The sequence below is a fragment of the Ciconia boyciana genome, chromosome 9 (assembly GCF_034638445.1).
Source record: "Ciconia boyciana chromosome 9, ASM3463844v1, whole genome shotgun sequence".
NCBI classification, from domain to species: domain Eukaryota; kingdom Metazoa; phylum Chordata; class Aves; order Ciconiiformes; family Ciconiidae; genus Ciconia; species Ciconia boyciana.
Genome location: NC_132942.1, coordinates 41,835,466 through 41,852,353, shown reverse-complemented (window position 1 = coordinate 41,852,353; position 16,888 = coordinate 41,835,466). Strand labels below are relative to the sequence as shown.

The 16,888-nt window shown below is 36.1% G+C and overlaps 1 protein-coding gene across 2 annotated transcripts in view; it reads right to left on the bottom strand.

Annotated features, from left to right (window-relative positions):
• The window catches only part of CDH13 (cadherin 13), a 521,177-nt gene that overhangs the window by 322,323 nt on the left and 181,966 nt on the right, over nt 1-16,888 (bottom strand). The gene's annotated exons all lie outside the window — the stretch shown is intronic.

Sequence of the window (16,888 nt, the reverse complement as noted above, 5' to 3'; positions counted from 1 at the left end):
CTTCCTTCTCTCACAATGTATCATTAATCCTGACTGTCCAGAAAAAACAGCTCATTTTCCCATCCCATAAAATTCTCAGGGGAGGGAAATGAGGAATTCAGCCTTTGGCCTGAAATTTCACAAAACTCACAATGCAAACACTGACTGTATGTCCTACAACCCTACCCTGTACATTCTGACAACCTGAACTGTGCCTGTGCACTCAGCTGGGCACACTCAGAATCATACTCTGCACAGTACAGATTACATATAGGAGACCTGGTCATGGGTATTGCAAAAAAATTGCCAGTTACCTCATGCTGCAGAACAAGACCCCTTTTATTAAGAGTCTGAGAAGCCTGTTTCTTGTTGCAGTAATCAAGGACAGTTTAACTGGGAGGGAGTTTCAATGCTTTTCTTTCCATTAGTACTGGTACACCCTTGCATGTAATGTAATGTTGCAGTCATGCACCTGCACCACTTCCTTCCTCCTTTCCATTAAATCAGAGTTGTATTGACTCCTAGCAAAAATAATAGGTTACATAAGACTGCAAAGCAGGAATGCATTATGTTTAGATCATAGTTCTAAACATAGATCTAAACAACAACAAAGTCTGGATATATTCTATTAGACTTGACTATGCACGCATGGTGCTCTACAGAGCTGGCATTCTTGTGCTTTCCTGTACAGGAGCTGCCAGACTGACAAATGAAGTGGTAGTTTGTGATGAAGACAAAATGCCCACTTAGATCTAGGCTACAGAAAAACTCCTCATTCACCAAGCTAGATTTGAAATTTGGTCGAAAGAGCTAAAACGTTAGTGCATTGATCCACTTCACTGCTTGGTCCAGCTACTTAGAACAAATTAATTAACAGGCATTAACTGAGTCCAAAGAGCTGAAATCATAGTGTATTAATCCACTTCACAACTTGGGCTGTATTTTCACTCTTCAATACAAACAAATTAACAGACAGTAACTGTCTGATACCAGAAGCTTAATTCTATTCTGTGACACAAATAAAGAGACAGTGTTGTAGCGTCTTGTGGGCAGCTTGTTATTACTACCTGAGTGGTACTGGACTTGGTACTAGAATTTGACTGCATTTGTCACAGATGAAAATACAAGACCTGAACATGCTCTGGGTTATTTGTTCCCACCATAGTGACCCAATTAAATTCACAGGACAATGCCCCTTAGTTCTAAACCTCTCATTAGTCCGGACAGTCTCAAAGGCCCACATAATATTACTGAAGAAGAGAGTACACACGTGAAGTTCTGACTTAGATGAGAGGTATCTAAAAATTCACATGCAGTAAAACAACTTTTTAAAAAGTATGACTCCCAAGACACTTAAAAAAAACAGTAATTTACTCAAATTTTACTTCTAGATCCAACTTCTATAGAACTTGTAAAATATGCTAGTTAGAAATAGCAACATTGTTTTGTTTTTGCTGTATCTATTTTGGGGTGAGAAATCAAAGCTCAGCTTTTTTGCAGAACATTTCCAAAAGAAAAGCGAAACATGCAAGATGGAGACCCAGACATAGGCTTGGAGATCTCAGTGGACTCTCACATTTCTCCTTAATCACATGCTGGCAATTAAGTCTAATTCAGGAAATTCAAAGAGTGTACCTGTCAGGAATCAGGAGCAAATTAATTGCTATACTGAAAAAGATCAATGATTCATGAGCTGTAACATCAAGCTGCTAACAATATTAATTGCCCCATACTTCAGGAAAAAGAGTCTAAAATGGCAGGAGTTATAGTTTACAATGGTTTGAAGGGGTTTTTTTTCTGGATTATAACTGCTGAAACTGAAGTCGAGTACAGCTTTGCAATACATGAAATGTGACATTGATAGTTCAATATTGTATATCATTAAAATTCATATGTTTGGATCTGAGCATTTTGCCCTAACAACCTGCAGCTATAGTAGCATAGAAATATTTATATTCCCTCCTTCACACCTGTTGACTTTTAACTGAGCATCTCCATGGGATGAGAACAGTCACCACCTACACAAACACCAAGTAAACAGGTTTTATTCAAGTTTCCTGGCCAAGAGAAGACAGATCCAACCTTACTCCCAGCCTGCATGCCATCTGTTCGGCAACACCACTGCTATTCCTACTGCCTTGCTTCTGTAGCATTGGCCACGGGCTACCTACTCTGGGTTTCTGGTCAGTGGGTAGCAGCATCCAAGATTATTACAAAGAATACTCTCAAAACTGTCAGAGCAGGGTTGGAGCACCCCATAGCTCCTTATTGACTACAATGGAGTGACTGAGTAGGGACAGATAGTCCAGTGGTCAAAGCATTCACAGGGGATAGAGAAGATACAGATTCAGTATTTTTCTAATAATTGCTTCCAGAGACTTTCCAGTGAATCCCATTATTTTAGCACTTACACCCCACAGATCTAAAAACTCAACTCGTGTCTCTTTATTTCTAATCCAGTGTTTTTCTGAGAAAGAAGTGATACATTCAAATGGATTAAAAAAACTGAGCTCCGACCAAAATAGAATATTATCCACCCCTTAGTTTCCACTTTACTTTTTTGTTCATATTTCATATCTGTTCAGTTCTGTCAGATAAGTTTTATTTTCATCTATATGCATTGTCTTGCTCCCAAAGTCACTGAAGTCATTAAAGTCAGACCTGTGATGTCTGCTGCCTTTACTGACACACTGGAATTTAAACAGGAGAATTCTAGAATTTAAAACCTCAGTTCTCACAGCTTGAGCTAAATCAGCAAAATCTCTCTACTCCTCATAATTATCCATCATGCAGCTAGCCCCAGAAGAATCTCGACTGGACTATATTTAAATGGCATTATGAATTCGTAAGAGGAATTCTTCAGTTCCCATCGCACATGCCAAGTACAAATGTTCTGCTTCAAAATGTGACCGAAGACCCATTGTGTATATCAGATTATGCACAGCATGTTCCGTCTATGAAGTGCAGAATTTCCAAGGAATGTAAGAAAATTAATTCTACTCTGTGTTATTCAACTTTCTTTGCACCATTCTCTTTGGTATCTGAATGTAGCACTGCAACAAAATCAAGCTATCAGCTTAGTCCTTAAGGTTCTGGTTGCTATTGCCTGACCATTTCAGAGTGGAGTGAAGCACAGTATCAGTTTCTCAGCTTAAAATAGCTCTATTTTGCTGAATTTATGTAATAGAGACAGGTTAATAAATTGCAGCATTCATAATTTGATACATTTTTGGCCCTGTTTCAGTTTACAAACTGTCCATTAACAGACCTTGAAATCTGTGAACAAATACATTATCTACCATTATACGCAAGTTTCTCAGATGAGTAATTTTTGATCTTCAGATTGCTCAGGCAGTTGCTTAGAAACATTTGTCTGTATTAGTTACACAAGTCATGTGGTATTATTTTTCTTTTCAGATTGGATGGCTTCTGTGAATAAGCAACAGAGCATGAAATGCAAATTTCATGATATAAAATTCAAAACTTGCTTTTGGCAAGGATTTATTACATTTACAGCACAAAATGAAAACAAAAAGGTTATCTCTGTGATCTGAATGACTTGACAGGTGAAGTAATGCCTGTGACACTTGGAAAACTAGTGGCATAAATTGAAAAAACAAGCAAACGAAAAAATTAAAAGAAAAGGAATTGCATGGAATCAGTAGAGAGTGTGGCCTAGGGAGCTTATTTGGCTGAAAAGATCATTCACAGAAACATGAAGTTGATAAAGAACAGTATGGAAGTTTGGAATAGTCTTGCTATGGAATGAAATGGAACCTGTGCAATAATTCATTTTACTAGTTATCCACATTGAAATCATGGGTTTCTCTTCTATTGATTAGTACTTTCCAGGGATTAGTACTTTCCTAGATTAAAGCATAAGTATTTAGGTCCGGAAAAAAACCATGGAGATTCAAGTAAATTATTATTTGCCTTTTTCAGGGTTTTGAGCAAGCAAAGAAAGAGAAGCAAGTAGTCTTCATATTGATAGTAACAGCCAGGTCTCATTCAATAAGGCTGAAAAAAACATTCACTAGTATTTCATTGTAGATTATATAGAAATACAGTAGAATCTTTTTTTCTGCTGATGGTATCAGTATGAGAAACATTGAAACTCACACCTTTTTGCTTCTTTTAACTTTGTAAAAGAACCACTTGTATTTGCGTAAGTGTTTCTCCACTGATGGTAACGATTTTTCTTCTCTATTGGATGCAATGATTTATAACAGCAAAATCATTGGTTCAAAACTAAATATAGAATTTTACTAGCAGAGGCTGCTTCTTTCAGTTGAAGAGAACCGAATATGGTAAAACTATGTTACTGAGCACACTCTCAGAGTGTGATCCAGGCTACTTCTACAAACTATAAAGCCTACATTCAAAATATAGCCAAAGTCATGAAGACCAAACCAAACAAACCCTGAAGGAAGAAATACTGCTCAAACAATGGAGAGAAACTTAGAAAAAAACAATTTTTTTTCCCCACCAGTAAATATTTAAACCAAGGCTGCAAGGACCAATGGACAGTAAAACCATTTGCAAAGAAGAAAACATATCTGAGTTTTTGCTGAATTGTAACGCCTCATTGGAATATAAAGGTATTGGGTCTGATTTGTAGTGACACTTGTAATAGCCAACAGAGATACATCTCATCCCACTACTAATTAGGTAAAGTCTCTGACTAACTTTCCTGGTACTCCCTTTCAAGCCAGCAGCTCTGCCAGAAACTAATGCCAGTGGGTCTCAAATGACAGCAAGTGTGCCTAGCAGCTGAAGCCTGACATCAGTGCAAAATATTTGTGCCACCCATGATTTAAAACAGGCTTAGTTTTGGGTGGACTATGACTAACCCATGATTACGATCAAATCCTTCTGCTAGCAGAAACAGAATTGGGTGAGTGTGAAATATGCATGCACAATCCTTGCTTACGGTTTAACGGCCTATCTCATAAATCCTAGTAAAGGCATTCCACAAAACCAGCCAGAAGTAGTGTCACACTCTGAGCACTTCCCTTAATATTCAGTCAACTGCCAAAGTGTTATTAATGAAGTATTAAAACACTGAATATGAATTTGATTAGAAAACAAAGGTATAAATTTTTATTTTAGCAAAACCAAAGTCTTCAGTAAACCCAAATTTCTCCACTGCATACTTCCAATGTTTGCATAAAAACTTACACATTTCTTAAATACTAAAGAATCACTTTTTTTTCCTCCCTCCTTTCTCTAATGTGCATCTCAGTCAGATCACGCTCATCCATTTTCAATAATACGTTGCTCCCTTCATAGCTGCATACAGAAATTTGGTTTAAGGAATATGAGCTTATAAATTGCCATCCTTTGCCTGTCTTTAAATAAGGCAGGGGAAAAAAAAAAAAAAGAACCAACATCCTGAGCTAAGATTAAAAGCTGCATTCATATTAAAGAATGGTGTCTTTTTACCATTGAAACTGAAGCTGTAGATTATTCTGTGCTGATAAAGTACTACAGTGGGCAAAGAACTTTCTCATAATGAACACTGCTGTAAAACAATTTATCTACAAGAAAGAAAACAAGTTTGCATAATCCATTTATGGTTGATTCAGCTTTAGAGAAATTTGTTATATAAATATAGCTTGCTCCGGGGAATTGTTTTGCCAAAATAACTAATGAAAGTGTTTGAGCAACTTAACACTGATAATTAATAGGATTTTTCAGTATCACAATGGACAATGACATCTTCCCATGTACATTAACTGTCTCACCAGCAAAGAGACAAAAACTTGGCAGACTCCAAGAGCCAAATACATCAGAAAGTGGAAAATGAATTAACTTAGCACTTGCAAAAATGCTAAGTAGGTGACATGTTTTAACTGATCATGAAAAGGTGTTTTATAGTCATTTCTTAAAAAACATTCCATAGCTCAGTAATTATCACTTTAAAAATCTTAATTAATAGTTCATCAATTGTTCAACTGACATTTTTAATATTCTGCTATCATGCTGGAATGTTTGACTAAACATAATCAAGTACCATTATGTTGTTATACACTTTGCTAGCAATCACAAGTTATGTTTTAAGTTTAGGTGTCAATATTAAATCATCAAGAAGGATTACCACAGGTAACTCTTTCACAATCTCATCAATAATGCCTTGCCAACTACAATTCTGTAGAGACTTAAAATTTACAGTGAACCTTACCTGCTTTTGTGGTCACATAATTATTTTTATTATGCTTTGTGGCAATGTTGGCTGCTAAAAAAGGTTGTCCTAAAATCCCAGTGTGACAAAAATCAATTTTCAGATGCAAATGAGGGTGCCATAGGTGACATTTTTCATACCCAATAAATTGCCTGTCTGTGGCTTTGAACTAATGGACACATAAACAAGAGAGATTGGTGCCAAGGTATTGCATTATAATCTTAGCGAAGTTTTATGAGACTCATGGTACAGGCTGCAAAGAGAAACTAAAACAGAGGGAGGGGGCATGAACAATTTTAGGAAACCTGCAAGAATAGATATAGGTTTGGTTGGTTGGTTGGGGTTTTTTTTACATACTTTTCCTTTATTTTTTTCTGAGCTATGATTTCCCATCTATCTACTTTTCCCCCTTCTTTTTTTAAATTTTAGTACCTTCATGACCCCTTCTGTCTGACACAACTTTTACCTCATTACTATTCTCCACCTCTCCTCTTCTCTGTCCCTTACCTGTCTTTCCAGTTTCTCTCCTAGAAAATTTGTACAAACAAGATTCCTTCTCATTATTCTTGTTTTAATTCTGGCAACATTGTTTCCTTTTATTTCCACCTCCTTGAGGTGATAGGCATTCCCTGGCAGGGAAATTATTCAAAGCTACCCTGCTGTAGCTGACTCTGCAAAACCAGTGTGCAGAGCCACTAAGGTAGACTTTGAAACTTTGGCATGTACTTCTAAAGCAAGATGTCCAGAGCACAGCATGAAAACACATTTTATCAACACTATTAAGAATCTTTACAGCAATTAAGTAGAGCTCAGACTAAAGCTGCTGATCTAAACATTTGGGTAAGGAAGCAGAACCAGCAGGCAGGCATCTCAGTGATGTCTCCCTGAAGTCTCAGGGAGCCATGTCCCTCTCCAGGCACTGGGTCCACATGAGACTTCAGTTGAAGTGTGCAGTTTCAGACTACTTTGTTTACTGCACAGATACAGGGATTAGAACCAGATCACTCTCAGACAGGTCTTGCCCCTTCCCCCCCTTCTTTTTCTCTGAATCACAAGCACTTCAATTTTTGTATTAAATAATGAAGGGATATAGATTAGTTCTGTGTTACTAAATCTGTGTACTTACACCTCAAATAAATTTAAACTTTCCAAGAAAATACATGAAATACACTGAAATTAGCATTGCCTTTAAAAACAACAAAGACTTTAAGTGACCCCACTGCTCATGTCAGGTATGGCTACACTTCAAAAACATGAGACAGTCTGCTTCTGCACAAAACAAATAGCAGGGTTTTTATAGGCTTGTCTGAAGCTTATCTTCAATAATCACAAACTTCTTGAGCCTGCAAATTTAGTTTAGAAGTCCTGAGAGATATTTACTCTTGCAATACAAACAGAAACATGATAAAAACAATATTTTTATGCTATGTTGATAGTATTGTTTCCAACTATAGCTGAAACGAAGGATATGATTACATAATAGCTTTTCAAACCTCTTCAAAAGATTTAAGTAAAGTTCAAATCTTAAGCTTTTGAAACTTTAATCTTGAAATAAAGATCAATCTTTTTGTTATTTCACCTTTTTCTCCTGTTAGGAAAATATGAATGTACTAAAATGACAAAGAACTGAATCCTGCGTCAGACTTGTCCCATGCATATCCAATTGCAAGACTGGGATAATAATATGGGGAAAAAACATTTTAAAAATACCCTTTCCAACCTCTCATCCTGGCATTGTCCGTAAATAATATTATTGCTGCTGGTGCTCCTTAGTTTTGAGTTCTGTTTGTTTTGGAGTAGGAGGGAGAAAAAGGTATTTTCTTCTGCTGCACATCTAGCTCCCTCCTCCTGAAAAATCAGAGCTCCCTCCAAAGTCAATAAACCAGTGCACCTTGACTGTGCCTGTCAGCATCATCAGCGCGACAGGGAAGCAGAACAGGCTTCTAATACTGTGCAGGCATAAGTTTGAAAATACCATTTTAAACTTTTGTTTATGCCACTTGTCTGGTCAGCCAAACACCATTAGTGTATTCCTCAGAGGCAACAGTTTATTGCATTGCCAGAGCAACGCCTGGCGAGGCGTGCATATAGAATTCAGGGCAGCATGCCACAACCATCTCCACCCTGTTCCTCTGAAGAGAAATTATGATGGAAAGTATGAAACATACTGTTCCCTGCCTTTTAAGGTCACCACAGAAGTTTACTTCACAAGCTAGCTAATATACACAGCGTCTCTTTCTTCCATCACTCCATTTCTTCACGGTCTTGTAACCCATGCAAACATTTGGAAAGCAAGTCTTTAATTCCAAAAGTCCATAAGTGACTTTGGTGGCCAAATTCCCTGATCAGATTAACTATCTGCATGACTGCTGGTAATGCAGAAAGTGCCCAGTAGAAAATTCCCAGGTGGTGGAGAATTACCTTCTAGTAAATCTAGACCACAGAAGAGTACCATGGTCTCTTCATCCTCTACAAGCACAGCAAGTACATCAGGGTTGCACACACTATAGATTGGCATCGGTTAACGTAGAGCTCAATTTTACCCTGTTTTACAGTTCTTCCTTTCTGGAAGCAGCTTCAAGTTGCATGGACAAAACCCCTACCCATACGACTAAGAAATAGACCCTAGGATTTTCAGCTTTTTCTGACGCCGAACCAGATTTGACCAGATCATAACTCCCAGAAGCAGAAGATACCAGCCAAAAGATCAATTGCATCAGATTCACCAATTTATCTGTGTTAAACAACAGCAAAACAGACATTGGAATTTTATATATCAAAAAAACATCCAAAACACAAAGAACAAACTTCTTAGATAGCAGATATGTTTGTTGACAGCATATGGGGGCAAAAGATTTACAAACAAGTTTAGTGAAAAATCTGCTGGGAAGTAGTTCTACAGTCCTGATCTCCATTATTACTGTCCAAAGCTATTAATTTATACAAGAAGTTAATTTAAAAATAGAAGATATAATGCAGCCCAGTTTTATGAACACTTACTAAATGTAGAGCCCTAGGGCTCAGTGTACTTTCATTTTAAGTAATTGTATTCCACATGTAAATATTAAAGACTTAAATATACTGGGATAAATTAATTTAGACTTCTTAAAAGGTTTCTATAAATAGCCCCCTATTATGTCACTTCTCCAAATAGTCTGTTTTGTTGACAGTTACTATAAGAACAGAGCATTCCAGTTTCCCTGTAGTGAACATGAAACAGTCACCTAAGGAAAACCTTTCATAATTAGAACAAGGCAGGTACTAAACCTATCCCTTGGCTTATCTACGTATTTGTAGCTGGAGTTCATTAACTTGTCAGCATTGATTCCTTTTGAATAGGAAAGTGAAATGAAAAAATGACGTGCAAATCAATATCAACTGTTAAGTCATGTTCTCATTTAGCACAGTGTCAGATATGAAATATTGAGAATTAAAAAGAAACTTTCTGGTGGAAAAACATGCTTAGTATGCCTTTTTTTTAATAAGAGAATTACTACAGTGAATTAAGCTAGTTGTCATCCCATGATAAAAGTTACAGCATGTTAAAAGTTAAAGAAGATCTTCTAAGCGCTATTTTTATTTTCAGGTATTTTTTTTCAATGACATTAAGCTTAATAAAGGGAGAAGCATTTAAAAATATATAATTTGTGCTCATCAGTTGTCACAAAAGCCATGTAGCACATCCATATATATCTAGAGAGAGAGAGACATCCGCTAAAAGGACTTCCACATAACTCAGCATTACGCCACAGGTCCACAGACATATTTTTGGAAAATACATTTCACACATGTAAATCACACTATTATCAGAAGGGACTACAAATTAGTCTTCATGGACATGTGAAATGATAATAATGTGGTGTCAAAGGTCAGAGGAAATTTCTTGGAGATGAGCATAAGGTAAAGACCTGTTTGTATATCCTGATATATACTGAATTGCTTATTACCTTTCTAGAGAGAAACAGTCAAAGTCAGCAAGCTCTACCTGGTAAACTGCAGGCCGCATCAAGACCTCCAAGAAGCAGCTGCATGTGCCCCCTGAAGTTGAGCTCACATGTAACTCGCCAAGATGGCTTGGAATAGAGTTAAATCAAACAACCAAGTGTAACAGCCTTAATTTCAAAATTGCTAGGTCTTCGCCAGCAAAAGGTAAAAGGTCCCTATTACCTTGTGCCTGAATACCTTATCTTTAATATATTTATAGAGTATCTCCGTTTTCTGCACAGAAATCTGAGGCAGAGAGGTACAAAAATGAAGATTGTCAGTATTATAACACTTTTTCCTTTTGCCCTGCCTCTGCTTTGTCTGGAAGCTCTTTGGGCAGATGCTATCTTTTGCTACATGTACGAACAAGGTCTCAAAAGCCACAATCTTTGTCAGTGCTTCTATACTACTACAGTAAAATGAAGGAGAAATAATGCAAATGCAAAATGTTTTTGCTCTCTCCCTTGATTCTCCTAAACACCCACCCTTACACTGGAAACCAGAGTCTTATCTTCCTATTGTCTAGAGTCAAGATTAATTTCCCTCACCTTATTTTCTCATTTTATAGTTTTAAAGACTGAGTCTGAATCAAGTCACTTATCTATTTCACAATTGTTCTGAAACACATTTTCAGTTAATAAAATGATCCTAAATACAGCCTAATGCACTGAACACCAACTAAAAGAAAAGACACAATAATTACCAGAAGTGACAAGGAACTGGGAAAGTCAGTAAACAAAACAAAAATAATTTCTCCCCCCCTAACACTCTAACTATCCCATATTTTTGTACCACTAGAAGATACAGTAATTATGTGCCTCAAGTAAACCAGCTACTTCTCTGTTTAGCAGACATATATTAAAGGAACTCTTTCCCTTTATATACTTCTAATATATTTCCCATATAATTCAATTAGAGGAAAAATATATGACATGTTAAAGCAGGAAATATTTCCATTTGGGATACAGATGATTGAAGTTTTCTGGCAGATGTTAAATTTATTAAACATCATAAGACTGAACAGAATCTGCCTTATGGTATTTACAAATTTGAGATATAATTTTAAAGTAATTATAGTCAACACACAAAATCTGGGATTAAAAGCCACTGAATAAGTGTGAAACTTCTGAGATCCTCTCAAGAGCTACTTGATCAAAAAAGCATTAATTTCGCAGTGATTCAGCTGAAGGCACAAACAACATTTAAAATAACTGAAGATTTTTTTTTTTTTTTCTGTTTCATAAGCACAAAATGTAACTGGCATACTGTGACTGCCCACTAACATTACGCACAATTAATATTATATATGTCAACTTGATGCTAATAGTATCCAATAGAAAGGACTATACCATATGATAGTCCCACTGATACATCCCATTTTCCTGGCAATTAAACAACATGGAAGCACTAACAATTTACATCAAGGTCACCCTCAAATAAATTTTGACTTGGACACTCCTCATAGCAGATTTATGAGTAGATTCAAAGCTCATTAAAGTCAGTGGAACAACTCCTGTTGACTTAATGGAGATTGCATTTGGTGTACTGCTTTCTATGTTTTCCTATGACAGATTAATTACACGGTTTTGTGAATAATCATGCCTAAAATCAACCCTGTAACTTAAAGCTTCAAGCCCTACCTCACGTATACATGTAACTTTGTCAGCAATGAGTTTGAGTGTTATAGATGCGAGCCAAATTCAGAGTCAAATCTTTACGACTTTGACTTTTGATCTTTACACTGAAGTTTTAACATCCCCTCCCCTTACCTCACCTCTACCTCCTGATTTGAGGGTCAGTATGAAGCATGACAGACTTTTCTGACTTTAATGACCTTATCAGCTTCAAAAGGATGGTTTTTGGGAGTGGGGGGAACAGAGCGAAGCACATAAGGACAACACAATACGGTGTCACAGAGAAAATAAAGTTGTTTGCAGATAAAGTCAGAAAGTTACTTAACCCACTCTGCACAGCTACATAAGCATTTAAGGACACATAGTTTAAACTATCCATAGTTCTTTTGACATAAATGGGAGAAATCTTCCCCCTTCACTAATTCACATGGCAATAGAATAACCAAAAAGGACAGGAAATGGGTAGAATTTTGCATCATATTAAGTTGATTGCACAGAAGAGTTGACAATTTTTCCCTTGACCTGCTACCGAAACAATTTGCCTCTGCTGAAAACCAAAAGAGGGGCAAACAAATAAAAATTGCTCAGCACCAAATTGCAGGCATTATTGAAAGAGAGTGGATAGAACAGCCAATTGTATCAATTTTAAGATTATGATTTTTAATTAAGTATCAGGAACATGACTTTGTTGAAAAATTGTCACATATTGTTCCTCTTCTTTACTGAAAAAAACCAACCTATACATATTCCTATATTATGTTTCTCAACAGAAAACTACAATGTATGCATTGAAAAGAGCATGTTTTAAAGTCTCTTGCAAGATATGCCACACTAATATTTTAGTAATATTTCTACAGACATAGCTGGAAATTTAATGCATGTGAACGGTTCCAATAAACCTCTCAGTATGGAGGTTCAGTTTTTGATATAATTAATGACAGTAAATGAATGAGTCTATAACTGATAAGATGTCTGTTGACTGAGCCAGTACCAAAACAAATAACAAAATCCCATTTTCCTAAATCAGGAATTCAGTTTAAGTGTTTTTATTTCTAGCAGGCAATTCTGCTGCAAAGGGCTGGTAGGATTAATGCATGCCAAATCAAATACAGAATACTAGTGTAATAATCATCTTAATCTACTACATGAGTTTACAGTTTGCAGCAAGGACAGCAACAAGAACAGAAGATCTAGTCTGAATATTCTTGTTGCCAGATGCTGCCACACTGGAGCACAATGACTGAGTACACCTGGTCCCACCAGGGGTTTTGTCTACCAACATAGTCTTTCAGCAGTCATGAATTTTCTATCAAACAGAAGTGGCTTACTTTTTATTTCATCTTCAGGGAAAAGAAAATGTCACAGATATGAGAATATTCCTGCGCAGAGAAGAAACTGCAAAATGTAGTATTTGTCAGCCAATCAGGAATTTTGAATTTACTGGAATTTTTGCGAGTTCAACAATATCCAAATCAAAATGATATGCCTCACGAGAGCACTCAAGTGCCCTATTTCATAGGGGCTGATGTGCTATTTTATCGCCACACTGCTGTGCTTGAAGGAAACCCTCTGCATTTTGATGCAGACTTTTAAACTATTAATAGTGCAAACATGAACAGATTTCTTACTAGAACTTCTTTTTTGGGGAGGTCAAAAAAGTCAGGTGATACTAGTGTGTACTAATGTCAGTGCATGTAGAAAGTCTTCAGCATCTCCTAGGATAGTCCAGTACTTCACAAGATCATACTCTTGAAATCCCTATACAAAAAATTTCTATGCCAGTATCTGAGAATGAAAGTTTGGTACAGTCTTCCAGATTTTAAAAAACTTGTACTGTCATGTTTCTTCCAAGTGATTAGAGGATAAATCTTTATACAGCACAACAGTGTTCAATACTGAAAAAAAAAAAAAAAAAAAAACACCAAACAAAAAACACCAAAGAGCAAAAAAACCTTCACAAACATTCAACATGTTAACATACACCATCAAATGGGATCTAGGAGAATTAAAAAAAAAGAAATTGGACTTTTAAAATTTTTTCAATAGCTCGTAGATTATCATCATTAAGTCTGCAAAGTATAAAAATCTTCATATTTTGCATGCTTGTTCTAATAACTCTGAAAAGACATTGGGCAAACATCAGGAGGATATGAAAATGCTTAACTCTGTGTTGTTTCTTATTAGCAAAGTCCTTAAAACTCCAGAAAATCTTGTCATTTATACTCATACAAGATAGGAGTAATCTGAAGACAAAGTTCACACACACACACAAAGACTCCAAATTTCCATTTGTGAATCCACAGGTCATGTCACAACATGTTTGACAGAGACTATTTAAAAATAAATAAATAAATAAATAAATAAACAAACAAACAGTTCATCGATACTGCCTTGACATTAACTGTAGAACAGAGTACTTGGCCACATAAAATATTCAGTAGTTCTCCAGTGTGATTAGTACCATTATAGAGACAAATGTACTTTAAATAAAGTTAAGCATTTAACCTATTTCTGATTGATAATGCAAAAAAGGACCCTTGTAAGCAGTAGAAGCTACCATATTGTATTAAGATCATACAATTTAGTCCACAAGAAGGCCGGTACACCAAGAGCTAGATTCAGCTCTCATTTTAAAAGGATTATAGTCTATTCCTTATCTTAAAAAGCTGCATATACTAGGTCCATGATTCATTTATCTCAAAACCACAAAGTAATTCTAGAGATAGAAAAGAAATGAAAGACAAAATGATTTCAAGATAATTTCCTACTGAGTTCAAACATATGCCAAATGGTTCAACAAGTATTGAAACACCATCAACCACAAGGGTGTTTGGTGGCTTGCAGGTAAATTAAAGTGTATCTGCTCATGGTAGTTTGAACACTTTCTGACTAAATGACTTTCTGTTGCTAGAACTTGAATCAAACCAGTTACCAGAATAATTACTAAAAATATTTTAACAAATCTATTCCTATTTACCAGGAAACTTCTTGTTTACTGCTATGTACCAAACTACAGTCATAGTGAGGTTGTTAAGAAACTAGAGGCAAAATTCAGTCTCTCCTTTCCTATTAGTACATCTGTTTGCCAGTTACCTTAAACAAGAATGTTTCTTTTCCATAGTAAATGAAGGACACTGAGGAATTTTAGTGGTACCAGAAGTATCAGCAGCAGCCAATTACTCTACATAGCAGGACTACTGGCCAGTTTGAATTGACCTGCTGCCCCTTCACTCTCTTCCTGTGTAATCACTATCCCTAGGTGCCCTCTCAGTAAGAGGGGGAGATATATAAACAACTAGTAAGCCTATTTTTTCTAAGATGGATCAGCTGCTTAATGCAAAGGTTATTCAGTTTGATTTGGTGGTGAAATAAGAAGTGAGGAGCTGGATGATTAATAGCTCCGAGATAACTGTAAATACTAGCAGAGTTGTTTATTATGGAGATACCAAATTATATTAAGCTTTCACTCTGTCATTCTTATGCTGAATATTTCTTCAACTTGCCAAGTTATTCTAGATATTTAAGAAAACTAGCTGTAAAAATAAGATGCAAAGGAATACTCTTAAAAGCAACAGAATTGTGATGATCAACAAATACGGAATTTTAGGTCCAGAAGGAGCCATCTGTCCTTGCAGTGGCAGAATCAATTCTTGGGGGAGGACAAATGTAGATTTTTATCCTGTGATGCTCCATTAAATGCTTAAGATGTGTGTTGAGGTAGGTGTTACTATAATAACCATAATAAATGTTCCTTCAGGTTTGTGAAAACCAGCATGGAACTATTGGGGCAATCGTTAGGGGTGATTATTGATGTCCCTGATGGAGAGAAATGACTAAACTCTTACTCAGGAAATCATCTTTTCATGTGAATAATTTCTCCTATTATGGCTCTCTCTCAAATCTACCGTTTCTGGAAGCTGATGGAAAAGCTTATAGTGGGAAACCACCAGCAATATTTTGTGTCTCTGACACAAAAAACAACCTTGAGTTTAGTTTTGAACACAACTTAGTTTGATCTCCTCTTGGAATTGTCTCTGTTCCTTAATAAATCTGAGGTATCACTGGTGAAACTGGGGTAGCTGTCATACATTAACTGCACCATTTCTGCATGCTGGATGAGAGAACCACCATGGAAGAAATTCTGTACCAGAAGTCTCACAGGTTCTTCTGGTTTCTGTAACAACTCTTGTTCATTATGGATTTGAGAACATTTAGGATGTCATGGCAATTTTAATATCATATAGAAATCACCATGTCCTTTTCCCAAACCCCTTACTTAGAAATGACTCTGTTCCTATCCTGATGTGAAAAAGTATTATGAAATAAGTATCAACAATAAAGATATCTATGCAAATACCTGTTTTTACAGATATATGTATATAGACATGCACACACACACACATATTCTTTCTCTGTGTACTTAAGTTACACTTTCAGGATCTTACAGGCTGAAAGCCACTTTATAAATGAAAGATATTACATACCCTAAGAGACTTATCTTTTATGATCTTGCTTAATGTTCTACTAAATCATGCTTAGCCTGTTGCTTTCCCACTTATATCCTCATTTACTACAATGAATTTTAAATTTAAACCTTTTCCAAATGGTTCCTTTAAATGTTTCCCACACCTCTGGCACAAATTTCCACACAATTCCATCAGTCTCTGGAGATTAACACACAGGATTAGCATTGTTTTCTCTACATCATCAGAATACTTTCAGGCTGAACTCAGAAAAATAACAGCTTGAAAAAAAATTATATGTCAATACATGATGATTTATCACTTATCCACAAAATTTAGTGGAATTTTTTTTTAATGGATAAAGGACAGTTAGCATCCTAGGTCATAAAAGGAAGCTAATTCAATTCAAAATGTCTTCACACAACTCATCTACCATTCAAACTCTCATAAAAATGTTTTAGGGGCAAGAGGTAAACAGGTATTTTCTTGGCACTCTATGTCAGGGTGAATTTTAGTTCAGATAAAAGACTTCAGCAATCTTTGAATAATCTCTTTCACTGAGATTTATGGGAGCTTTGCCATTAAGTCTTGTGGATGAAGGATAAGACCTAAGTGTGTTTTAAAAGAAAATAGAATAAAATTGGTCG